The sequence below is a fragment of the Limanda limanda genome, chromosome 19, assembly GCF_963576545.1.
Source record: "Limanda limanda chromosome 19, fLimLim1.1, whole genome shotgun sequence".
NCBI lineage: Eukaryota > Metazoa > Chordata > Actinopteri > Pleuronectiformes > Pleuronectidae > Limanda > Limanda limanda.
This window is the reverse complement of record NC_083654.1, coordinates 13,869,741-13,896,384: the sequence shown is the minus strand read 5'-3', so window position 1 is coordinate 13,896,384 and position 26,644 is coordinate 13,869,741.

Below are 26,644 nucleotides of genomic sequence, written 5' to 3'. Positions count from 1 at the left end.
ATATGAGGCATTTCATTGATGACCCACTTTATCAGGAGGCATGAGAACGAATGTGGAGAACACACACACACACACACACACACACACAGAGACACACAGAGACACACACTCAAGCACACTATCACTTCAGCAATTATTGTCACCGGGCTAATTATGAAAGGCAATTAGTAGTGCTTACATGGCAAGGGGGAGGGGGAGGGGAGAGAGAGGCATGTTTTTCTTCATCCTCAGCAAAACATTTAAAGACGTGCATCTTGAAAAATTGGATGGCGAGTAAGCGCCGGGGTTTCCTGGGAAATAACGCATCCTCACGTGGGAGCACTTGTCACTTAATCATCGGGATTTGTTCAAGGTGACATGGCGACGCACTCGGGAGCCGGTGGTCCAAAGTCCTCCTCCGGGGGGCCGGGGGGGGGCTTAATGAATGGATGTGTCCTCGGGCAACCTGCGAGTCCCACTCCTCCCACTGAGAGAGATGGATGAGGAATTTTATGACATTGTTGTTTTTTTTTCCTCCTTAACTTATTGCAGTGTACACAGACGAGGATGATGGGAGATAAGGAGGAAGACATGTGGTCAAGGTCGTGTTTCAGGTTTGAATCCGACGGACTGAAGGGGAAATAACTGTCGTCTCTCATCAGGAGATCCCGGCCTGATAGAGGAAGGGATTTGGAACCCTTCAGTGAACATAATCTAATCTTTTTAAATGTTCTGCCATTTGACGTGTGTGATTATTTAAACAGTAGCATTCTTTCAAAGTTGTGCTGCTGCCTGTTTAAGGAAAACGGCGTTCAACCTTCACATGCTGTCAGGTGAGGTGACATCTTCAACTCCTGCTGCCGTCTGACAACAAAGCAGAAGATGTCAGAGAGAAGCACTGGAAACTCCTGACTAATGCAATCTGAGCCCCCCCCCACTACACATTCACTTCAATCTGTTACCGTAGATTTGGTCAATTAGAACCTTTTGGGTTTATTCAAGTCTAATCAAGTTAAGTCAAACCTGATTAATCATTTACTATCAGATCAGTCAAATACATCTGCACGAAATGTGGTCAAGTCTATTAAAAGCAACATTCGTGCAATTCATCAGAAGCAAAGCGACCTTAAAGGAGTACGTTTGAAACAGTAGCATTCTTTCAAAGTTGTGTTGCTGCCTGTTTAAGGAAAACGGCGTTCAACCTTCACATGCTGTCAGGTGAGGTGACACTTTAAACTCCTGCTGCCGTCTGACAACAAAGCAGAAGAAGATGTTAGAGAGAACACTGGAAACGTGTGTTCGGCTTCTCTGAGACAATGATCACAGCCGGTGGAGGATTTAACCTGCTGAGACTAAAGCCATTTTCTGACATGAACTCTGGACATTTTTCTTGACTTTGCCTTTCACATAAGAACAGCGCCGCAGGAGATTCTCAGGGTCAGACGTGTTCACAGCAACAGGAGAATCTCTAGAGCATTAAAATGAGGGATGCACTATAGGGTAGAGCTCGCAGAAAATAGGACATAACGTCTAAATACCGACGTGCCATTAACGTTGGCATCTTTCTCTGTCGTTGTTGCCAAAAGCTCTCAAATCTCCTCGTCTTTTCAAGTTCATCGGCGTCTTCTTCAGGTCGAATTGATCATGACATATTTGTATGCTTTTTGTTTTCTTCTGTTTTGCATCTGTCCCGTTCTAGAACTGCATCTGGAGAATGTCTGCAGCACCGGACTGAGCGATCAGCCCCTCCAGATAATTTCAGGAGCCTGTCCAGAGGTCAGTGCATGGCTCAAAGCGGCTCAAGTGGATTACCCAGCCATGACTGTCTCCATACTGTGTGCACAGCATTTATTGTGTTACTCCACACAAACGTCCCACTAGACGCTCTGTCTTGATGTTTTTTGTGAGCTTTGTACTAATGGTGCTTACATGTCATCATAAAAGAGTCACAGGAAACCGATAAACCCACATGAGCCGATTCGTTCTCTTCTGTTCTTCTATTAATCGTCTGCTCTCTTTATTTAAAAAGCGACTCCGCAGCCTCAAGCGATATCAATTTTGTTGATTTGTTGTTGTGAGTGTACAGACGAAACAAATATTAAGTGCCCCATTAGATCCACAGTTATTTACGGCTGCAGTCGTGCTGCACATGTGTAAATGATTCCTTCCGTGCACGGGGGTATTAAATCTGGACACACAAGACAAGTTTTTTTATTTGTCTCTGTCTGTAATTTCAATCGTTAATCTTCAGGAGAATAACGTCTCCAGGAGTCTCTGCTGATGTGAGTGTAAGTGTCTCTCTCCAGGACAGGAGCAGACAGTCGCCCTGCAGTGGATTATTTTATTATATTATATTATATTATACTGTATTACATTGCATATTGCATTTTGACACTGTTCACTGTTTTGCTTTTTGCATTTTGAATTTCACTTTTTACTTCACTTTTTATATCTTTTGTCTTTATATATTTTTATATAGATATGTTTATGTCTAAATAAATGCTACATTGTATAAATATTAGAAAAAGTGAGTTAATAAGAAGTAAATAGTGAGTAAATATATGTTGTTTTTTTATTATTATTATTGTTTTTCTTATGTGTGGTGTATTTATTGTGTTTTTATGTTTTATTGTTCATTGTATGCACCAATAACCAGAGCAAATTCCAGGTAGGTGTTAACCTACTTGGCAATAAATACCTTCTGATTCTGATTCTAATTCTGAAGACAAGCGCAGACCAAACATGACGATGTTGATGGATTGGACGATGGATCCTCAGCTCCCTGCCAGCTCTTCGTCTGCCCGAGCCCATCGAGTTGAGACGTAACAATGGACCATGATGCAAAACACAGGGCGACTGCAAAAACAAATCCGTCACCACCTGATCTGAGCAGACAGACAGAAATAAATATATAAACAAAAAGCCGGCCTGGACTCAGTGGAGTGCCCGGCCTAATTGGAGCGATTGGAAATGGACACTCGCCGCCATCCATCACCACACCTCGGATGGGTTCTTGGAGGGATTTCAACGAGGGACGAGCGAGACTTATGGGCGCAGCTCGGGCAGTCAGGTGTACGCCTTTAGTGTCTGCGTGTGCAGAATGTACGAATCTGACGCCACGCCAAAGCAGGATTTTCCCCGGGTGAAACCTGATCCATTTGAAACAGCGGGCTGCCGAGTCGGCAGGCCTGGAGGTTTTAGGGTCGCGGTGCTCGCCGAGGTGGGGGGGGTAGAACTTGTCATCTGTAATGGAGGAATGTGGAGCCGTCTCGCTGGGGCAGGGTATTCCCTTTCACACTCGGGCTGGAGAGAAAAAGGAACGGGCAGTAGGAGAGGGAAGGGCTGGGTGGAGCTGGGCCTCTTCTCTCAGACATCGGGGGGGCGGACGTGTTCCAGTGGCCTATTTCCACTTCCTAGAAACTTGCTGCCGAACAAACTCCTGACTAATGCAATCTGAGCCCCCCCGCTGCACATTCACTTCCATCTGTTACCGCAGATTTGGTAAATTAGAACCTTTTGGGTTTATTCAAGTCTAATCAAGTTAAGTCAAACGTGATTAATCACTTACTATCAGATCAGTCAAATACAAACATCTGCACAAAATGTGGTCAAGTATATTAAAACAACTATTAAACAGCAACTAGGGTTGCAAAATTCCGGGAATATTCAAACTTGGAAACTCTCCATGGGAATTAATGGGAATTAACGGGAATATACAGGAATATACAGGAATTAACGGGAAATGTTGTGGGTAATTTTTACTAACTGTATTTACCTTGTCATATACAGACATAAATATAAACATTTTGTTCTGTCATAGGCTGATTTGAGCCCTGAGGAAACTTTGGGCACTTGACTCTATGCTTCTGCATCGTTGTGTCATTCTTAACATAGGTCTTTGCACAGTATTTGCAAATGTACACAGCCTTTCCTTCTACATTGGATGGGGTGAAATGTCTCCCCACATGAGATAGTGCACGTGGCATTGTTCTGTAGAGTAAGATCAGAAAAAAGTTTGTAAAAAACCCTAATGCAATGCCAGAGATATAAATAGTTAGCCGAACAATTGGATTCGTTTGTAAACATATTTTACAATTGATGGATAAATGAATGGAAATAGGCTAGATGAACAGAGGAACAATCCTCAATCAGCATGCTAATATATTTTCACTAGTAATATCATCGAAACTTACCTGACTAGTCCTGCACACTACAGCAGGCCTCAATAGCCCTGCTGTAGTCTGAAGGATGCTGGGAGTTATCTGTGCATGTGATGGAAGAATGCACAGTGGAGGGTTCAATGTGAAGCGTGTGCTGCATTCCATACATCTTTAAAATAGAGTTTTGAATGATGTTTTTATTGCTCAGCGTTTAATTTGTTTTTAATCAGCTTAACTTCCAATGGAATATTTCTGGAAAGTTTCTGGAAATTTACCAGAAACTTTCCGCCCCTTTGCAGCCTTAAAAGCAACATTCGTGGAATTCATCCGAAGCAAAGCGACATTAAAGGAGTAAGTTTGAAACATGCAAGCACATTATTGTTTGCATTTATTTAATATTGTGCAACCCTGGAAAAACATCTATTTAAATATTTTAAAACCATTGCAGAAAAGCGGCTGCTGTGACAGGTTTGCTAGAAAGAGAGAATGAAGAGCTACTGTGTGTTCTCTCTGGAAGACACCAGTTCTTATTCCTCGGTCGTTGCTTCAGAATCACTCGAACACACTCACACGCACTCGGCCTCAGCTGCTCCGGGACAGTGAAAGTGCAGCTCGGGGTTTCACAGAAGATGTCCCGCAGATGTGAGCCCACATGTGTTTTTTGAAGGATGTGTAAGCGTCAACAGCTCGGCATCGGCTCCCAATGTGGAATGCCATTAACAAGATCAATGCCTTCCTCTGTGAATATGGCATGTTTTCATGTTTTACGGTTACGGGTTTGCAGATGGAAGTGGCGATGTCAGGTTGAGTGCCAGGTTGTGGCGCGGGTTCATCTGTGGTTCATTTCATTTGAGGCTTCCTCCTGCGTCAGCGGCTCGGCGTGACTCTCGTAGGTGTGTGTGTGTGTGTGTGATTGTGAGTGTGTGTGTGTGTGTGTGTGTGTTTGTGTGTGTGTGTGTTTGGCTGTGGGTGTGTGAAGTGTTCAAACCGTGATTCACTGTTTTCTGTTGAGCCTCTGTATTTAGGTATGCCCACTCTTGCTTTGTATCCTGTGTAACTTTCACACACACACACACACACACACACACACACACACACACACACACACACACACACACACACACACACACACACACACACACACACACACACACACACACACGCTCCTTATTAGGACTTTGCATTGACTTCCATTCATTGTTGGTCAATGTGTTGACCAGCCGATTGTCCTATAACCAAGCTGCTCAACCCAGATGGCTCAACGTTCTGGATCCGACTGGGGGAGTCATGAAGAAACCTTAACACTCCCTTACCCTACCCCTAATGCTAACCTTACCTTAAGTTTCATGTCACACCTTAACCTTAACCTAACCACACTTCACATCTTACCCCTAACGTTAAGCAAGACCTCAGAAAGTCAGTTTTGTCTCATTAGAACCATGCCATGGTCCCTGTGAGGTCTACTGGTCCTGACAAAATCTGTGTTTAAACTGGAAAAGCACCTAAAGAGGCATCACAGTACACACACACAAACTCATACACACACGCACGCACACGCACGAACACACACACACACACACACAAACACCTCTTTCCTTTAATAGTGCTCTTTTAATTCTTCATGATTACTTTTAGATAAAGATAAGGATAAGATATATGCAATGAAATGATAAGTAACACTTTTTCAACATGTGTTAGGAAGAGTAAACAACAACAAACAAACAAACAGTAGTTCCTCCGGATTGGAGACCTGAACTCACAACCTTCCGACCTGGCATCTGTTTCCAAGATCAAATGAGAAACTTAAGAAAAATGCCAGCGAGTTGTATTTATTTTGGTGTAATCATTCGGATTAAGCCGGTGCAGAAACGCATTAATTCCTAATCCCTCCCGTGTCCCCTCTCCCTGTACCCCATCGTGTCCCTTGTTCCCTCCTTCTCTTCTTTCTCCTCCTCTTTCTTCCCTCCCTCTCTCGCCCGTGCTTTACAGCACCAAAAGCTTTTAATTTGTCAGGGAGGGATGGAGGAGCCGAGGTGGGGGGGGGTCTAGTTGGAGGCACTCGTTCAGAGCAGCTTTGAGCCTCTGCCAAGCTCTCGTTCGCATTGTGCTGCTTACAGCTGGGCTTGCCCTCCGTCCCCTCTCTCTTTCTCTCTCTCCGTCTTTCTCCCCCCTCTGTTCTTCGTCTCCCTTTCTTTTTTTCCCCCTTTTTCTTTTTTGTGTGCGTCTGCTTTCCGCGATGGTTTCTGCTACAGCGAGTCGGGGAGAAGAAGGGGGTCACTTGTCATGGGGCCAACTTTCGGGGTTTCCATCCCCTGTGCACGGACGGACAAACACACACACACACACACACACACACACACACACACACTCATATACACACAAGACCAGTGGCAATAAACACCGGGGAGGCAAGATGGGGAGGAGGGACACGGGCTGTGGAGAGAGACAGAAGGGGGGGGAAGAGGGAGGTGAAGGGGGCAACATGGCACACTCTCTTTGAGACAGCAGCTCTGCTTTCACTTTCCTCACTTTCTCTCTTTCCTCTTTCGTTGCTTCCTCACTTCCTATTATTTTTAGAGAAGTTGAATCAAACAGTGGGACACATGAAAACCTAAAGTGGAAGAATCAAAAAATCAGAAATAAACCCAAGAAAATGCCCAGAAAATAGAGTCTGGATATCTGAAGAAGGCAGGAGGAGATTGTTCGAGTCAGACACGTTCACAACGACAGGAAAATGTCGGGAACATGTAGGCGAGGGGCGGAGCCAGGGTGGAGCTTGCAGCAGGCAGGACATGACGTATACATTCTGCTACATAAGTCGTAGATCGACAGCTCCGTTGGCCCTTATCGCCAAAAGCTCTCGCCTCTTGTTGTCTTTCAAAGTTCACATTTTTGTTGACGTCTCCTTTTTCATCATGAGATACTCTGATGCTCATGGTTTTTAAAATTTTGCGTCTATCGTGTTAGAAGCGCCATAGACACGTCCACTCCTGGATTTTGAAGACTCCTCCTGTTGTATTCTCAGATACAGATTTTTTACTAGGGGCCTAGCAGGAAAAGTTCCGGAAGATTTCTGGATTAATTTACTCACAGCCCGTATAGAAAAGCAGCTACGAGTCTTACATGGAAACCTATTGACCTTCCTTGCACCTAATATAAGGGAGGGGAACCTTTCTTTATCAAGGGCCACTTTTAATTTTTATAACATCATTCTAGGGCCATACTAGTTTATTGTTTATTATCAACACATAAATCAAACCAGACTAACTTTTTAAATTGTTTGCACCACACATAGTTTAGGTGCACCCCAAAAAATACCTGGACCTTTTGGCCCCTCAGTAATACACGTATACCTTTTCTTGACAGTTCCCATTTACACAGTAAATTGGTAATTTCTTTAATAGGGCTATGTATAGATTCTCAGGCCACATTTGCTGTTGTAAATGAGTCCACATTTGGCCCAGCTTTCCTTCAACGCCCAACTGTGAAGCCATTGATTTTCCTCTGTACTCAGGGGCTGGCAGGAGATGTTCCGGAAAATGTTCATTTGCTTTCTCACCCATCACTCCTCCGACTCCATTTCAGGAACATGTCCAGAGTTTAGTGAATCACTGAAAGCAGCTCAAGACAAAATCCCCAACTGACATGATCGGAGGAGGAAATAAAGTGAGAGGATGAATGAAAGAGGCAGTTTCTCAGAGACAGGAACACTGCGGTAGAAAAGACAAGAGATAGAGAGGGGGGGGACAGATGAAATGAGAGAGATAAAGAGGGCAAAACGAGACAGGGAGGCAGCAGAGAAACTCCAATAAAGGCCCAGATCAGATAACGCTGTCTCTGAGGACTTCCAAATGTCCCTTTATCTGGGCAAGAAAATACTGATATTAAAAACCAGGCGAAGATAGCACTCCGTCATTTGCTGCCTTTACCAAGTACTGAGATATTACTGTAAATTGGATCAGGGAAACACTCGCCGGGCCTCGTCTGCAACACGCGACGTGACTAAAGTTTCCTCTTCCCACGTCTCATCGGGTCGCTGTGGCAACGTGTTGTAGCTCCGGAGGAAAGAGGACCGAAACATTAGCTGGTTGAAAACCACAAACTTGAGTCAGGGCTTGCTGAGTCACTCTGTGGGCTGCTCTCTGCCAGGCGGGTTATCCCACTGTATCAGGTGTTTACTCTGTTGGATGCCAGATGTCGCCTACGAATGTAAGAGTCACGTTTAGATCTGTTGTTAGAGAGCAGCAGGGGAAAATGTGTTATATCAGAGGAGATTATGTCTGATTCAGAGGCCAATTTACTGGAAAATCTGTTGGCTCTGTTGTTAGTTAATGGTCTAATAGGTGAGTAATGGTTGATTTAATGCACGATGACCCAGGAATATTTAAATGGTTCATCTATGCACCAGTGAATCTTTTTTGTGAAGTGTGTGACATCTTTGAGATAATTTCAATGTCTGTAGTTTTCTATTTTTGTGAATTTAGAGAATAGGTTTAGGGAAATGGAGATTCCAAGAAAGCTCACATGACATCTTCGTCCAATTTTTCTACCTCTTCCAGTTTCGTGTCCATCGCATGCCACGAAGACGGCCACTGAATTTTCACCACATTTTCACATTCCCCTTACAGACTTTTTCATGAGGTGGCCGACCGGAAAAGCTTGGAAAAAAGTCCAGAGCAACTGACCGCTCCCAAACATTTCAGGAAATTGCCCAGACTTCAGTTCTTGAAACACACACCCTTTTGTATCTTTTCTATTCTGTTTTTGTGAATTTAGAGAATAGGTTTAAGGAAATGGAGATAGCAAGAAAGCTCACATGACATCTTCGTCCAATTTTTCTACTTCTTCCAGTTTCGCAGCAACTGACCACTCGTAAACATTTCAGGAAATTGCCCAGACTTCAGTTCTTGAAACACACACCCCAGCCTGTGCCCTTTTGTCACGTGGAATTTCTATTTTATGCAATCTTTTACATGTTTTTTGCAAAAATCAGCAAAAAACAGATGGCTGCGAAACAGGAACAACAAACCGTGGGAGCGACGCGATGACTGAGTCGCTGTCAATCAAAGAGATGAAATCTTCAATGTGATGTCTGGACGACCATCAGCAGAGTCTGACTGCCACAGTAGAGGAAGGAAAAAATCTTAGATTAATTTGAATAACAAATGAATCCGTTTCGTGGGAGTGCAGCAATTTTCCTCAACATTTGTGGATAAGGATCTGACTTCCTAAGGGGAGTCAGGTAAAGGTTGCATCACCATGACAACTTGAGGAGGAGGCAGCAGTTGGAGAGTAGGTGCAGATTTCCCTGAACACAGACTCATGAGAATCAGCCGTGCAGGACAGCGTGGCTTCGCTCCTATAGGCCGGTGTCCGTCCAGGCAGCGAAAGACAAACAGAGAATCGTCAAGTTTGCAAGCACGAGAGTAAGCGAGTCCCAACCTGACTTCTTTTTTGCCTCTCACTTTGTCGTACGACGTAGCCGCAGCTAACACATGTAGCGGCACCGAGGCCTAATCTACGACGTAACACACGCACTCAGCAGCACATGGGGGGAGTTAAATGAAACAATGTGCTCGGCTGCTACTCGCATGTAGATTTCTGGCTCAGGTCAACTTGGCTCAGTGCAGTCCGTCCCTTCTCCTCTCTCTCTCTCTCTCTCTCTCTCTCTCTCTCTCTCTCTCTCTTAGAAGCGCAGGAGGAAACATGACCGTGCAGTGACTCCTCCAGGCTTACACTTCGCTCTAATCGCCTGGGAAAACAGGAAATTGCGGTCTCGGAAAATGTAATGTTTATACTTGGGTCACATCTATACTAGAGCCCCCCCCCCCCCCCGCCCCCCCCACCTCCACCCACAGCCTCCTTTTGTTATATTTCTTCATCGTCTTGTTCTTCATCTTCTCATTTTTTAATGCATTTTGGGTGATTTTGAAATATGCCTGTTGTTTTTATTTAAGGACCCTACAAAAGTTGTTAGAAACCAGATTTAAAAGTCAGTGAGAGGAGATAACTTTGACTGCAGCAGATGCCTCTAACGACGGCAGTGGCTTTGCAGAGGAAATCAAGTAATCCCCTCTAGCTCTGCTTCTAAATGAATTAAAAACTTGCAAACGGAAACCTTAGACTTCAGACATGACGCTTCGCTGAGGTGGGAGAGGCTCAACCTTTCATGCAGACGTATCATTTGTCAGCGGAGCATGATTCAAACCTGTTGCTCCGCTTTTCCATCATGGTTTTCATCCTCTCAGGTTTTATACTTCCACGGGAGGCTCCAGCTCCCATGGCCAGAGTTGGCTCACATCCAATCATGAGCTTGCACTGTTTCTCTTGCTACTTCCACACAAATTCATTTTTAGTTTTTAAAACGAATCGATTTTTTTTACGTCTGGTTTCCTGAAAGCTCCTGAAACAAGAAGCGCTGCCGACCTGGTTTGAACCATTGCATTCACTTCCTGATTGGTTCTTATCAGTCACCACTCACCTGGCAGTGAATGCAAATCACTCTGGAGATGAAGCTGTTGTTGTGAACACATCTGACAGGGAGAATCTCCTGATGCCTTCTTTATATGTGAAAGGAAAACTCTGGACAAACTGAATTTGTGGACATTTTTCTGGACTTCATGTCTGAAAAGGAGTAAAGCAGCCAACTGCAAATAGATAATCTGCTTCCTGTTTACACCAGCACACGTAGATATTTGGATATTTGGTATATTGCCATTAACGGGCAATATTTAACTCTTCCTTCTGTTTTTGTTTCTCCCAGCCAATACTTTATATGAGCCTGTTTTCATTCCTTAATCCAGATTGTTGCCTGTATCTCCGCCCACATCCCGCGGCTACCTGTAACACTACCTGCACCACTTCCTGATCCCTGCCATCAATCATGCCGCTCCCTTCCTCTCCACAGCTTTCACATTGGCCCAAAGCCCTTACTCCCCATTTCATGGATCACGGACCTCCTGCATACTTGCATGCACTGTTGTGCGTGTGTACGTGTATTTGCATGAATGATGAGAAACAGAGAGAGAGTGTGTAACGTGATCTCTGGACATCTTGAGTGCCGTGCCTCCGTTTTGTTTTCCTTGAGGGGATTTGAATGGCAGACAGGTGAACACACCTGGAGCCCTGCGGCACGTCATGCACGCACACACACGAGCACGCACACACACACACACACACACACACACACACACACACACACACACACACACACACACACACAGAGACACACACACTCCCTATTCCCAAGCCAGCTCTAAAGCCTCTCTTAAAGCCCTGGAGTTAAAGGGCCGGTCTCTTTGGTGTCTCTTTTACAGGGTTGTGAAGTGTTGACAGTTGCACATTATGGAGACAAATTGAGGCCCGGAGTTCGGTGCGTCTCCAGACGTCGTAGATGGATGTTTTCAAAACAGTCTGAGGAGAATCTAGATGGAGCCTCAGACATTTTCGGAGGAATCTCTCTTTGCTTGCAGAACGCCGGAATGACGAATGATGACATTGATACAAAAACATCCAAATGATTTTCTCAATACAACGGAAAATACCGAAAGCGACGTGGAGCGTACAAATAGAAGTGGGCAGAAAAAAAGGGAAGAAGCAAAGAGAGTGAGAATGTAGAGCGGCAGTGAAAAACACAAATCTTTTTGGTTTGATATATTAATGTAAGACTGAGGTTTTTTGGTACAGAAAACAGACAGTCTGGGTATTATTTTTACTTCCATGGCTGAAGTAAAGTGGGGCTGACTACATGGAGGTCAGGTGGTCCCCTCACATTAGCATAAAAATACAGCGAAAATTTTGTGTCGGTGGCAGGGGGGGGCGGATGAGGGTTAAGTGGTCGCGCCGTGTTGGTTTACCCAGCGAGCCTTGATTTAGTCTGTGGCAAAGGACAAAGCTATCATTAGGAACTCACCAGGCTCACCGCCACTACACACTGATAATACACCAGACTGCAGGAGAAGAGCCGCTCAGAGCGAGTGGGCTCCATCGCCAACAGAGTTTCACATTAGAGTCTGTTTTTACACAGAAGAAGAAAAGGTCACTAAATCTTCAGTGGTTTCTCTGCTGGAGTATTTTTAATAAGCTTTGTGATGTTTATAGAATTTCTATTTTCACATTATTTAATTTTTTCCCATATTTATCCTCCAACAGCAAAAACTGGTGATTTTTCCAAGTATTTGCTCATTATCTATATTTTCAAAGTGTACTTCTTTTACAGGTTTGACAAGCACATCAAATAGTTTTTTGTTAATGAGTCAATTAACAATGATACAATGCTCATATGAATTGTTGATTTACACTTACATTAGTTTGATCGTATTTCATTCAGTTGTTTAAAAGAAGTTCAAAGAAAGTTGTGTTAAATAATTAATTTTACTTTCGAACAGAGAGAAGTGAAACAGGTATGTGCTGCTCTCTACTTGATCTCTCTTCCTTTGGCCTGTGCCTCAGTGTGTGTGTGGGTGTTAACCTTACCACTATTTTAAAAATTACAATATTAATCCACTTTTTTACATGTATTTTAAAAGTCAAAATACACGTAACTTTTTAAGGGAAGAAACAAATAAGATTGAATGAAAAGCAGTTAATTATTTGTCTCTTCGTTTTATCTACAGCATTCATAGCCAGAGCCGCGTGTTGATTACAATCAGAGCATTGTATCTACGTATGGAAGCAGCACATTGTGTGTGTGTGTGTGTGTGTGTGTGTGATGTGTGTCTGTGCACGCTAAAGGACATGGAAGAGCTTTTTCCTGCCCTTTAGCACCTCTCTGCCTTTGTCTTGCGTTTTTAGAGGGTTCAAGCTCATCGTCGACAATAAACACTAAAAGAGGGACTCACCATGGCCTCCCTCCCTCCCTCCCTCCCTCCCTCCCTCCCTCTCTCTCTCTCTCTCCCACACACGCTGCTCCTCAAAAGGCATAATTTGAATTTAAATAGACGTGTACAGTATTGTGCACTGGTGAGTAAAGTGCATCATCCATTAGTGAGGACATCCTTAGGTCTCCTTTAAATAACCCTTTGCTCTGCCTCGCCTGCGCTCTCTCCCACTCCGGCTTTGTTAAGAGATGACAGGACAACAATGAGAAAATTATCACAAGCCTTATTCAGGGGTCTTTTCTCTCTCTCTCTCTCTCTTTCTACACTCCGCTCGCTTAATATTAGATTGTATTAAAATAATTAACCTGGGATGGTAGAATTAAACAATAGTCTCTTTGGAAAAAAACTGGTGCTTTGAACACGAGGCCCAGGCGTTGATTTGAGTGCTTTTACTTGATCTACCTCACCACGCGTCACATATGATTTACATTATCACTGACTCTAAACATGACTTAACACCTGAAACATGCGTGAATCCCAGTAAAATTAATAATATATATATTATAATATTATTATAATTATATATATATAATAATATAAGAGAATAACACTTAGACTACAAGCAAAAAGCAAACATGGAGATTTTAGCTTATTCCGGCAGTATAGGAGTTGTTCTTTATCTCTGAAACCCGGTGCATTATTGGAGCAGACAGGATGCACAACATGATGAACCACCCAATGACAACATAACTGAGAAGAGCTTAGGTGGAAATGTCTTTGCAGTCAAGCAAGTTTCCCTTTATTGGAAGCAAATGGCTGCAAAGAAGATGGTTAGGAAATAATCAATTAAAGCAATAAACCATTAGAACATCTTTTGGAGAGTGTTTTATCATTTCTAAACCTATGCAGACTGTGACTAACCCTAACCCTTGTCTCACAACCTTAATTGCATGTTTATTGATCAAATAACGATGAAGGGTGGTACGGTGGTGCCTCATCGCAAAAAGCCCTCTGGTTCGAATCCCCTGCCGGTCGGAGCCTTTCTGTGAGGAGTTTGTATTTTCTGCCTGTGTCTGCGTTGGATTCTGTCGACCACGCTGGCCTCTCTGTCTCCCTCCCACAGTCCAAGGTGGTGCAGACTGGGGTCAGGTAAATCGAGCGTTGGTGTAAATGTGAGTGCAATGGTTGTCTGTCTCTGTATGTCAACCCTGGCAACCTGTCAAGGGGCGTGTCCCACTTTCTCCCCGGCCCACCTGACCCTCAAAGGATTACCCGTCTAGATAATGGACGACGAAGGTCCAGTTGACGTATCCGTGTTGGCGTTTATATGTTCCATACAAGCAGTTTAAAGTTGGAGATGAACAGTAACCTCTTTGAAAATAAGGTCCTGCTTTCCTGCATGGAGGCGGACCCCTCATTACGCCGCCTTCACTTGTTTACACTGAGCCAAACAAAGCAGGCCCCCGTGTGGGATTTTCGATAGCGTGCAGGCTTTAGGATTAAAGACTTGTAACACATCAGCATCTGTCCGGCCGTTTACATACTATAGATGAATCTGGATGTGTGACAACCGGAGCTGGAATAACAATGTCCTACCCTACTGTGTTTGTACTTTTTATACAGAACAACGAGGCAGACTAGAGGCAATCCATTCCCGTAAAAGGGGAGAGAGAGAGGCTGATATTCATAAAATAATATTACAAAAAAACACAGGATTATATTGCATGGATCATTGGCTCTGAATCCCCAGTGCACAGATAATTAAATTGAATCCATTTCACAGTTGGCAAGGACTCTGCCACTAAACCAAGTATGAAAACTATACCAGAGAGAAATAATCACAGAATTTAAGCTCATTTAATGGCTGTTGCTGATAAAAAACTGAAACTCGTGTAAACTGGAAGGATTATAACTTTAAATATACATAATGAGGTAGTGCAATAAAGCATTGAGTTTAACGGCAGATGTTTTTCTTTTGTTGTAGCCTATATGCCCCAAGTGTTTGGACCCTGTTCTTGTTATTTTTTATATGTTTTTTATTGTCACACGTCCAGGATGTTTTCAGTTCAGGGGCAAATGTTTTAAATCACCAGAGAGAACACAGATGTCCTTAAACCCAAATGAAAAAAGACCAGAGTCTGTTTCTTTGTTTGAAGTGGATCACATCAATGCTCAGACAATATACTCCAGATTATAATCATTTGTTTAAAAGCCTACATGCACGTGTATCTTCTGCACTGCACTAACTCCCCCCGGCCGACCCAGATTGACGTTCTGTGGCTAAACTAATGTCAGGGACAGGAAAAAGCTGTTATGTTATCTTGTCATAGCACAGAGGCCGCGCAACAATGGCGAAACGTGTCCGCTGCCAAAGGAAACGTTTCATACGCAAATTGGGGGTCGATGACACGTATTTGATGACCGGAAACGGTTTGAACTCTGAGCCTGACACTTCAAAGCGATCGGGTTTCCTCACAAGTTTATTTCCAGTTCCTCTCCGCAATGAGTCTTTTAGTAGCGTGGGCTTGGCTGAGGGAGAAAGGGAAGGAGAGGGAGATCTCGCACACAAGGATGGACAGATGTACGCTCACACACACACACACACACACACACACACACAGACACACACTCAAACATGCATGAGAGCTTAGACAGAGTGCTTGCACTTCAAACAAATGGGACTTCATCAGTGTACATCAGTAATGGTTTCAAGCTGCACCAACAGCTCTAATCATTTCCAGAGGGAGACATCGAACGAGAGAGACGGAGATTTTTTTTTTTGCTTCGGCTGAAACCTCTGTTCTGTGAGTGTACGTTGAGCAAATCTAAAAATTAGAACATGTGATCGTAGGATGAATTCTAGCCAGCCAGCGGAGACGTGTGAAGGAGACTGTGAATAGAGTGTAGAGAGGTGTGCTTCCTATTCCAGGCATGCACTCTCTACGGAGCCTTTTCTCCGTCTGCGTGTTTTTGTGTACGTTCAACCGGTGCAGGTTGCGAGGTTTTAAACATAATCCCCCCCGGTGACTACAAGTTAACCTCGTGGTAAGTCAGGTAAGTCGTTCAAACAAAGATCGGGAGAGGTTACGTTCAAGACACCGCAAAGGAGCTCATTGCACCGACCAGCTGGTTGTGTGCGATTCAACAAAGTGTTGTCAGGTTTTACTTGAATAGCGAATATTTGATCTGAATCCTGCCGAAGCTGAGACGTCCTTTTATTTATGTCCAAAACAAACACTGTGTTTGTCGTCCCAGGGAAAGTTAATGTAGTGTGACTATCCAGAGCAGAATCTCTGTATCTACAACCCAATGAAGATATAAATGACCAGGTGCTGTATATACAAAAAAACAAGTCATCCATCGCTTGAGTCAATGTGGGCTGGGAACAAAGAATGTGATCGTGTTTGTGCACCTGTGGAAGATCTTTTATGAAGGACACACTGTGGTCTTGATTTTGAGTTTTAGAAGAAGAGGGGAGTGGGATATCCTCTCACTTTGATTCAGGCTGTTGGAGAGCAGAGAGGAAGGCACAGGAGAGATCTGGCAGGATTCGTCGCCATCAGGGGAGTCCGTGCAGTTCGAGAAGCAGCAGATTGAAGCACTTAAGCATCTGAGGCACAATATGTAGGTACACACTCAATGTGCGAACAGGATGAGAAGGAGAAAGAGGATTTCACTAAAGATTTCCCCCAGTTAAATTCAACTTTTTAACTGGAGGAAGTAAAAAGACGACAACAAGCTTAAATGGATGCATTGTTCCGTGGACACAAATGGACAGATTTGAAAGAGAGAGAGACCATGTGCAGTGACAGTTGGTCCCCCCCCCCCTTGGCAGAACAGTGAGATGTGGGTGCACTGGTTGGCTGGCTGGCATCGCCGGTTCATGTCTGATTGGACAACGGTCAACGACACAGCCACACCCCTCTGGGAGTAGGCTAATTCTTAGGTAGCAGGCCCACAAGATTGAAGGCATGTGTGTGTGTGTGCATTCATAAATATGTGTGTGTAAGAGAGAGAGAATAAGAAAGATAGGAGCAGTGGACATTTTCCTATCTGTACACACGCACACGCACGCTAATGCACTATCTTCTACACCACCAGCCACTTTTCCAGTTCTCATCCATCCACATGTTTGTGGTTACAGCTCCATCGGCGTAAAAAGTGACAACATAGAACAGATCTTGACAGTAAGTTATTTTCTCAACTTGGCAGATGAGGGCTCAGTGAGTGTCATCAAACAAAGGCTGTGTACAGTGAGCTGTGTTTAAGAGGATGTACCACTCAACACATTGTCTCCGCTCAGCCGTCATGTCCCGGCTTGTTCCTCCAGGTTTGATTTCAGTCCAGCTCAGTCTGTCCCCTTTTCTTCCGCAAATCCTTTCTTTTATGTTTCTCTATTCTCTCCTTTCTTTTTCCCAATGACAAAGTGTGTACATTCATTTTGTGTATCGTACAACCAAGGAAACTGTCTTTATTATATACGTCAGGGATGTTTAGAGAAAGCCTCAAAAGCCTTGAAAGCTCTAGAGCCTTGAAAAAAAGCTGGAAATTCACTGAAAGCACGGTATATATATTTTTTTTTCTTTTCTCACTTTCTTTTACTGACAAGGAAAAACTAGAATTCCACTCAGTAGAGCTCTGACCTCCACCGAGGCCCAACAGTCCCTTGAAATTCAATAAAGCTGCACCAAATCTCTCATAGATATCACTTCCCCAAAAAAATGCTGGATTTTCTTTTCATTTGAATACATGAATTATTCCCTGGGAAAATGTTGAAAATCTCTCAAAGTAAAAAAGTTATTTCTGGATCTGGACCAAAATTGAGTGAGTTCTTTCCTGACCCATATCGTATCCTCCCACCCAGTATCATGGTAATCCATCCGGTAGTTTCTGTATTGTCTTTTAGAAACAAAGAAAAGGACAGGGCTGAAAACATGATAAATCCTTGCTAGAGATAAAAAAGCCAAAGTTTATGGCAGTTAACTTTGATCATATACAGTGTGAAGGGGCTGGTCATTTTGTTGACTGACCTACATTGTGATCAAATCGAGAGCTGGTTAGTGACACACTTTTAATTAAAATAAATAAAACTCTCATTCTAAACTTTGTGGTTCTTAACATCTGGAATGGATGCAAGGGAAAACGTTATTTCCTAATTCATCAATTCCAGACAACCTGGTGAACAGACCCACTGAGCCGTCACTCACACTGTACTTAAAACCACCAGGTTTCGTTTTGTGTCTTCAAAATGACTAAGTCATGACATTGAGAAACTCATGTCCAGTCTCTTCCTCTTTCTCCACCACAGCTTCTTCTTCCTTCATCAATGACACTTCCATCACACCCTCCCACTATATTGCCAGTGTGTGTGTCACGCTTGTCACACGCTCTCTGACACGTCGAGCGCGGCTGCTTATCTGGCTCGCTGGCGAAATTGGCCACGATGCTCAGATGATGTGGTCGGACCAGCCGGCTGTGCACAAGACAGGCAGGGGCAGGAGGCGAGAGAGAGAGACAAAGACTCAGAGTGCGGAGGCCTGTTTCCTGAGAGGAGTATTGATCTTATCGTCTCTGCCTCCACTCCTCCAGCTCCAGCGCCTCCACTTGGGCGGCCGGCGGAGGAGGAGGTTGAGTGACAAAGACAGGGGGAAGAGGATAGAGACTGAGAAAGAGTGGAGGAGACGGCGAGGAAGAGACAGATAAGGGGGTGACGGCGCCACGGCACTACTGTCTCTCCCTGTCGGGCCCACAGTTCTGCACTATGCGACGGCACACGGAGGCAGATTAATAATATATCCACACAATCTCTCAAGTGGTGTGGCTCCCAAGCGCTCCATTACAACCACAAGTGCACAAGCTGCAGTAAAGCACTCTAGTCAGCAAGCCCTCAAAATTGCTCTATCTGTCCGTCTAAAAACGCACACCCCTCCTGCTCAGGTCCATCTTTATCAATCACCAGCTTAGCCAGAGGAAAGAAGAAGAAGAAAATAAAGGGTCACGGCTGATCCCTTCAGCGAAGTGCATTTTAATTGATGCTTCCACCTCCATCCTTCATATCCCGGCGGTGCAGCGATGACGTGATGTACAGGCTCATCGGGAGGAAATTAACCAACTCAACAGGCCCCGGCTCGTCCGGTGAGACAGAGCGAGTGAATATCCTGAGCCATCTGACCGATCGCGTTACGGCGCCCAGCCCACTTCCTCTCACTAGCTTCAATTTAGTGCCGCGAGAGAGGCAAGTGTATACTCTCAATCATCTTTATGGCAGCATTGTCAAAAGGATCAATGTACGGCATTAGAATCATCAACTTCATTTTTGACTGTTCTCCCCATGTTCTGTTGGATTAACTGGAGACGTTTGAAGACATGAACTTTGCCTTTCACATTTGAAGAACTCTGCGTTGCATGACCAGGAGATTGTCCAGGTCACCTGTTATCACCTCTTATCACCTAAAGCTCTTGAATCTCTTCGTTTTTCCAAATTGACGCCTACGTCGCTGTGAATTCTTCAGACAATGTCCTGCTCACTTGGGACTTACAGACATTCTCTGAAGTTTTCCTTGGGGGAACTGGCAAGAACTTGGCTTGGACATTTGCCCCCTTCTGATAATTTCAGCGGGATATCCAGAGTTTAGTGCAGCTCAAGTCTCCAAAAATATGTCTAGTAATGATTTGCACATAATGCAGAACCCTCAACATCTCATAGTAGTTTATATTGATGTGCACCAAAATGAGTAGAATTCAACTGTCATACTGATTTGGAGAAAACAGGCTTGACTCACCGACCTGCCAATAAATGCATGCCTTTTGACATTTCCCTTCCGGAGGTCATGCAACAGTAGTCTGATAAGAATGTAGCTTGAATTTTAACTTGTGTTTCACAGGAGGAAGACTACATGTTGGTTGGACTAAAGTTAAAACATGAAAAATGACACCTGAAGCTTATGATATACAGTTCTAGACACGAGACACAAGCGTGTTTGACAAGATGAAACTACGCTAACTACTGAAAACAGGCTGCAGGCCGGGTTAATCAGAGTGGACAGGTTTACGGGCACATTTGGTGGGGCCAGTCCTCCTGCTATCAATGCCCCTCGCCCAATGCCGCCTCTCTGAAAACCTGAGCCTGTACCCTGCTGCTATTGGCATGCATGCTGCTAACCTGTAAACAATTCATGAGGGCCCTCTCCATATTTCATGGGGCGGAAATGGATGTTTCATGTCAGGAGTGAGGGGAGAGTGGAAAAGGGGGAGAGACAAAGCAACGAGACCGAGCGAGGGACCGGCGACAAGATCCTGAGCAAAGAAATGAGAGCTGAGAGAGAAAGAGGAGAAATGAAACCGGGTCGGAGAGAAAGAGAAAGAGAACTCGGGAATCTGTGCAATCTGTGCCATTGATTCCCTCACAGCTCATCTCAGATCTCACCACAATTAACTTCCACCTCACCTCATTCATTCACCGGCCTTCCCTTGACAAGTATGTGGAGCTCCATGGACTCGCTGACACCGGCATGGTGGAGGAGCAAGGACGGAGAGAAATAGCGAAAAACGGAACAAAGGCCGAGAGAGGGGGGAAGAAAAGAGAAGAAGAGAGACGGAGATGGAGAAGGAGTGAGACCCAATCACTCTGCTCAGCTAATGAATGTACGGCGGCGGGTGGCGGCGCCTCCACAGGGAGCTGCCCTCATAACCGACAGGGCCTGGCTGGGTGTAGTAATTGAAAGTAATGATAATTAATATCATCGGCATAATCACCATTCGTTATTACGGAGGGGATGTTTATGGCTTCTTCTCTGAATGGGAGGAATAAGGCACAGTTTGTTCAAAAGAAGGGAAGAATCTCATTAACCTTTCAGCCGTCCTAATCTTGTTTAATATCGGGAAGCAGGGAAAGTGGTGACGGTTTCTGCAGGAGCGGAGGGGCTGTTATTAATAAAGATTAAAAAAATATAACATTAATTCATATCCATGTGCTTTTCCTCTCTGTTGAACTGAGAATTGATGTTAAAGCTGGATAAATTGGGTTTGATGTCATGGATAACAAGTTGGGATTAACACACAGGAAGACTCGCACCGGTGGAATATGCATTTGGCAGATATAGGCAGATACGTCACACAGCCAAGCATTTGAGAGGCAAATTATGAGAGTCAAATATTGGAGATAAGCAGCGGACTGTGACCAGGAACAGAGAAGGTCCTCCATAAATGGTGTCTCCATTGTTGGTGATGTATTAGGCTCACTAATGTTGTCGGAGACTACGCGGAGTCGCAAAGGAGAATGTCAAATTTAGTGCAAAATAAGCGAATGCATATCATGAATACATTTCCATTTGTTTGAGTCAGATATATTATGTATTGCCATGGGAAACATGGAGGCAGATTAGTCACATTTTGAATTCACGGGGAATGTGATGCTGGCCGTCGGTAGATTTATCACATGTGAGCAATTAAGTCGACTCCACTCACTGTATTTTTCACTATTCCCAGTAACCACCCGAAGAGGAAATGCATAGTGATTGATATCCCACAGAGAGGATGGCACTCAGAGCTTGAATCCAGCATAGAAAGAAAAAAAAAAATCTTTCCCCCTCACGCACCCTAAAAAAAAAGAAAAAAACCTGTGGTTATTCAGTTAGTTCAAGTACAATTACGTGCCTTTCAATTGCAAATCAGAGCAGACCTGTGAATCCGAATAGACAATCAAGCGAGGTCGCTTCCAAAAACACAAACCTCGCGCTAAGCCAACTCCAGCCTATTAGGGAAGGGACATATGTAGCTAAATTACACCGTGCACCCCGGGGATATGCAAATGTGCAGGACCTCCCGCATGACTTACCTTCTTTTTCTTTCCTTTTTTTATCATGCAAACCATGTTGGCGTAATAAGCCTCCTATGAAAGAGCACGGGGATATTGCCGCACAGTTTGCAGGCGAACGTTTCTCTTTTGTGAGGAGGTTATCAAACGCTTTCCTAATAACCCAGGCACGCTAACATTGCTGATGCCAAATTCAATTACATTGTTCCGATAGCAGCAGCGTTTTAAATGGTCACGGCGAAAGGTGGGGAGAGGAGGTGAGAGTGATTATTCAACTTTCTGTTTGGTTCATGTGAGCGTGTGGTGAATAGAAATTGTAAATTCTCCGTTCAAGCAAAACGGAAGAAGCCAGTTTTTATAATTATCGTCCAATCTTGAGGTGTCGTCACTGATTTTAAATATGCAGCGGTTTGTTTACTGTAGTAAAGTGAATTCCCGTGCATTTTGAATTACACCTCCTCTGCTAATGAGGCTGCTGGAGCAAGAGCTTCTTCGAATAATTAGATATTGACTCGTATCGATTTGCCATAATTGCAGGGATAAAGGGAAAACTCACAAATAGCTGCTTTCCCCTCAGCTGTTTTTCACGCCTCCTCCTTTTCTTCCTCCACTCTACCTCATCGCTATCCTAACCCAAGCCCTCTCTGTGTCTTTCATCCGCACTCATTTCTCCTCGGCTCACACCCTCTCTCTCTCTCTCTCTCTCTCTCTCCCCCTCAGACCACCCAGACAGCCGTCCCTGTGTGCTCCAGCTGTTCCCCTGCTGTGGCTCGAGTTTGTGTTACTTTGTTTCCGCATGGCTACGATGGAGGCAGTGCACGCCCACCCCCACAACCCACCCCCCAACTCCATTTCTTTCTCCCCCTTTTGCTCCTGTTCTCACCCACGTCCCTTTCCTCTCTCTTTCTCTGCTCATGCCCTCGAAGAATTGGAGAGCGATGGCTTTTGTGTCCGGTGCAGGTGTCCCCGGGCGGGTGAAAAGGGGCGCCGGGGCTGCGGCTGCCTACTGTCAGGGATGGGGGGGTTATTCAGCCTGGGATCCCCCACCTGTGGCAGGTCCTGACCCACATGAGTCAGCCAGTCTCTCCTGGGCTATTGAACCTTTGTGGCTGGACGCTATTACTCTCTGTGTGGCTAGATACACACAAGAGACCTGGCAACGCTGCAGCCCTGCCTGTTCCTCATGAGTGATTTATGCTTAGCTACTCATCCACGCCGTACACTCCAGTCCAGACTGGTTTGAGGTGAGAGAAAAGGGAACGAGAGTGTTGAATTTGGTCAAACTGAATGGGGAGACTGGAACTACAGTGGAATGGATGAATAAATGCAGATGGTAAAAGCATTGTGCGTGAACGAGAGCCACATGGTGATGTTATTAGGTTTGAAAACACTGGATATGTAAAACAAAATTGAGGCATGAACTAAAATGAGATTATAGAAATGAGCTTGTTTTTCTTTTACGGCCCTGCAAAGGGTTTCTGACTGTCTGGCTCCTTGGAATTAATGTCGTAACATTGCCATGAGGTGTTGCTCATAAAGACAAGGACAAAGCCATGAAGACTTGAACACGGTGGGTGAAGAAGAGGCGAAATATCATTCCGTTAAAAAACCTGATCACGATTTCTCCAGTCGTATGCTAACTAATTCAGATCGCTGTAACATCTGCAGTTTACCAGGTTAGTCTTGTCCAGGTTTGCAGTCACAAGGTGAGCTTGGGGATCGCCGGCTCATTAGTGAAACACAACAGCCGCCTCGGGGGCAGAAACAGCAGCAAGCCGTCCCCTGACTCTGATCTTCACACAGTTTTTGCATTTAGCTTCAAGACAGGTCAACTCAGGGCGCGGCGAAGTGTGCGCTGAGCCTGGTAACGTGCCCCGAGGACAACTGCACCCTGGAGCCCGAGGGCGTGGATACTCCTCCTGCCGATCGCGCCCCCCCCACACCACAGCCGCCGCAGCCCAGGAAGCACAGACGCTCAACATGTGAGAGGAATTAGAACGAACCACCGCCAAAGGGGTTCGAGTGTATCTTTCGAATCCAGAGCCTTGTAGTTGAGGTTCGACCGAGCCTCAGTCTGTCTCCGTCTCCTTCTCGCTCATATTTGACAAACTTGATGTGAGTCTGAGCGGCTGGTGCCCGTTTTGTTTTGGCAGGGGATTTCTCCTGCTGGAGGTGTCCAATTATCCATGGTAGTAGAGTGGGGACTCTCAAGTCCCTCCAGAAGGGGAGGTGTACATCTGTGTGTGTGTGTGTGTGTGTGTGTGTGTGTGTGTGTGTGTGTGGGCGCAGGAGTTGTCGAAAAAATAAATTGTGTTTGTGATCTCAATGAGTCCCTGAACACTGGATTGGGAGAGGTGGGTGGGTGTGAGGTGGGGGCGGCTGCGGAGAAGGTTAACCTTGCTTTAATGAGAGTACTTATGAGATTCAAATTTCAGCAGAGTAATTTAAAGCCACCATGACCCCCCAGTCTGTCTACCTAACATCATCAATACTGCACAAACATTTTTTTTACTGAATACTGAATGTGTGGAAACAGAGAGAATATGAAGCCTCTGCAAAGCACAGCTTGACCATAAAAGTTCCTTAAAATGCAGCTGCAACTTTAGAATTGTGTTGCAAGTGATTAAAATGTTTCCTTTCCTTCAGAGTAGGCTGTAGGATGCAAAAACATCTACAAAAATAAATATTCTCTTCCTCAAGTTCAGAGTAGTGTCACTAAAAAGGACCAGCATCAGCACTTCCTCTTAAAAAATGTATTTCCCAGAACTTGAAATGACGTTTTTGCTTTAGAAAATATGTATGAATGGCAGAATTTGTGGACTCTCAGCCAAAATGTAATAATTAAATATTTATTTCCATTATATATCTTGTCGGTAAAACCAAAAAAAGACTGACTTATGAAGTTAAAATGTCTTAAACCAGGCGTGAATATACTTTGTATTCTCAAAACAAGTACAACATCATTTAAAATCTGAATATCCACCCTTTCTTGGATGTAAAGTTTTGCAGTGTAAAGCTGTATTCTCTCTCTCTTTCCATTTGCTCTCTTACTCTCTTTTCACTTATAGGCCGTATTCAATATCCCCAGCGCTCGTATTACTTAAGAGTTTTAACAGGCGCCGTGAAAAGGAGAGTGTTCTATAAGCCACGATTTTACTGCTTCCTTATCCACCCAACCTGCCCTGCCAGCACTGAGGCTGGCTGGTCCCACAGTATCACACTCTGCGAGTTAATTCTATCGCCCACACACACACACACACACACACACACACACAAACACACACACACACACACACACACACACACACACACATACACACACACGCGCGAGCGCACACACACGTACCTTTACTGTTATTGAACAATAAACATAATTTTATGAACCCAGTAGACAATAAGTACACTGAAGAATAAAAGCAGGACCGGATTTCATGACTTCTCCCGTATATGTTATATTCCATTTCATTTGATTTGTTCTTCTACTCCGTCGCTGTGCTAACATCTAGAAGAACTTTTGACTGCAACATTAATATTTTCTTCCATTCACAGTGTCGTAGGAATTTCTTCAGCAGCTTGATTCTGCAGAGTGAAGCTATTGTTTCTACTGTGTAAGTTCATGGGAACTGATGAGTGATTAAAACATCAGGTCATTGTCAAACTAAACCCAAAGGAAGCATCTCCTGAAAGAGGAAGCAGAATTTGCTGTTATAAAAAAAAAGACATCAAACCCTGTTAATTACTGGCGAACAAAACAATAGTTGGCTGGGAATTTATTTCTTCTTTTATTTTAAGCAGATGCGAGTACAATCGTTTGATTTTTTTTTCCTTTTCCTTTCCTTTTGAAGGGAACTCCTTTGGGTTTATTTCCACAATGTGCAATATTTAACCATTCAATCTTTCAACATTAATTTGGGATTCGTTGTCCCTCTTCCCATCCATTCTGCTCAGTAAATCAACCCCACCCACCCAGCATCCCTCCCTCACTCCCTCCAGCACACACACACACACACACACAGACACACACACACACACACACACGCCCTGACTCCCCCTCTTCTTGGCTATCGGACATCAATCTAGCCAGCACCGTCTGCTAAGCCTCACTGGGCAATTAACCACATTGAGAGTGAAAGCTCTAATCAATCCCTGGCCTTCTCCATCACACACATTTACGCACACAAACACACGCACACACACTTAAATTCATTGGCGTAAATGTCTCCATCGCTTACACAAGTGTGCAGCAGTCCAAACAGCACTCGAGAAACCTGCCGTCCCTTCAAGGACACACATAAAGACGACAAGGTGGAAACCCATAACGTTGGACTGGACCATGTGGGGACGTGTGCGAAATTGAAGATGAAACTATTTGTTAATTTTTCCTCATATAGACATAAAGCTGTTGACAGACACACGCTGCACTTCCTGATGATGTAATAGTACCTGCTCCACTAGCCAATGGTGTTTCTTGGTCTGTCAATCAGTTACGGAAAAACACAAACACACACATCAGTATTTTGTGGTTTTTACTCGCTTGGGTTATGAATAAAAACAAGCCAGTCGTGTAATTCCTCACCTCAAACAAGTTTAAAGCTCATAATTTACTCAACACATTAGTCTCTAACGCGGAGTTATTTTACCCAGATACTTAATCTTAGTCTCATAAATGGTTTCGAATTTTGTCAGTGCAGAAATACAGTTCTCCTCCCGTTATGTTTTACACCCTCTGCACGAGGGGGATTCTAAAACTATTTGTAAATTTTTCCTCATATAGACATTAATATGTTGCATCTCAGTTATGAAATGTTGCACTTCCTGATGATGTAATAGTACCTGCTCCACTAGCCAATGGTGTTTCTTGGTCAGTCAAT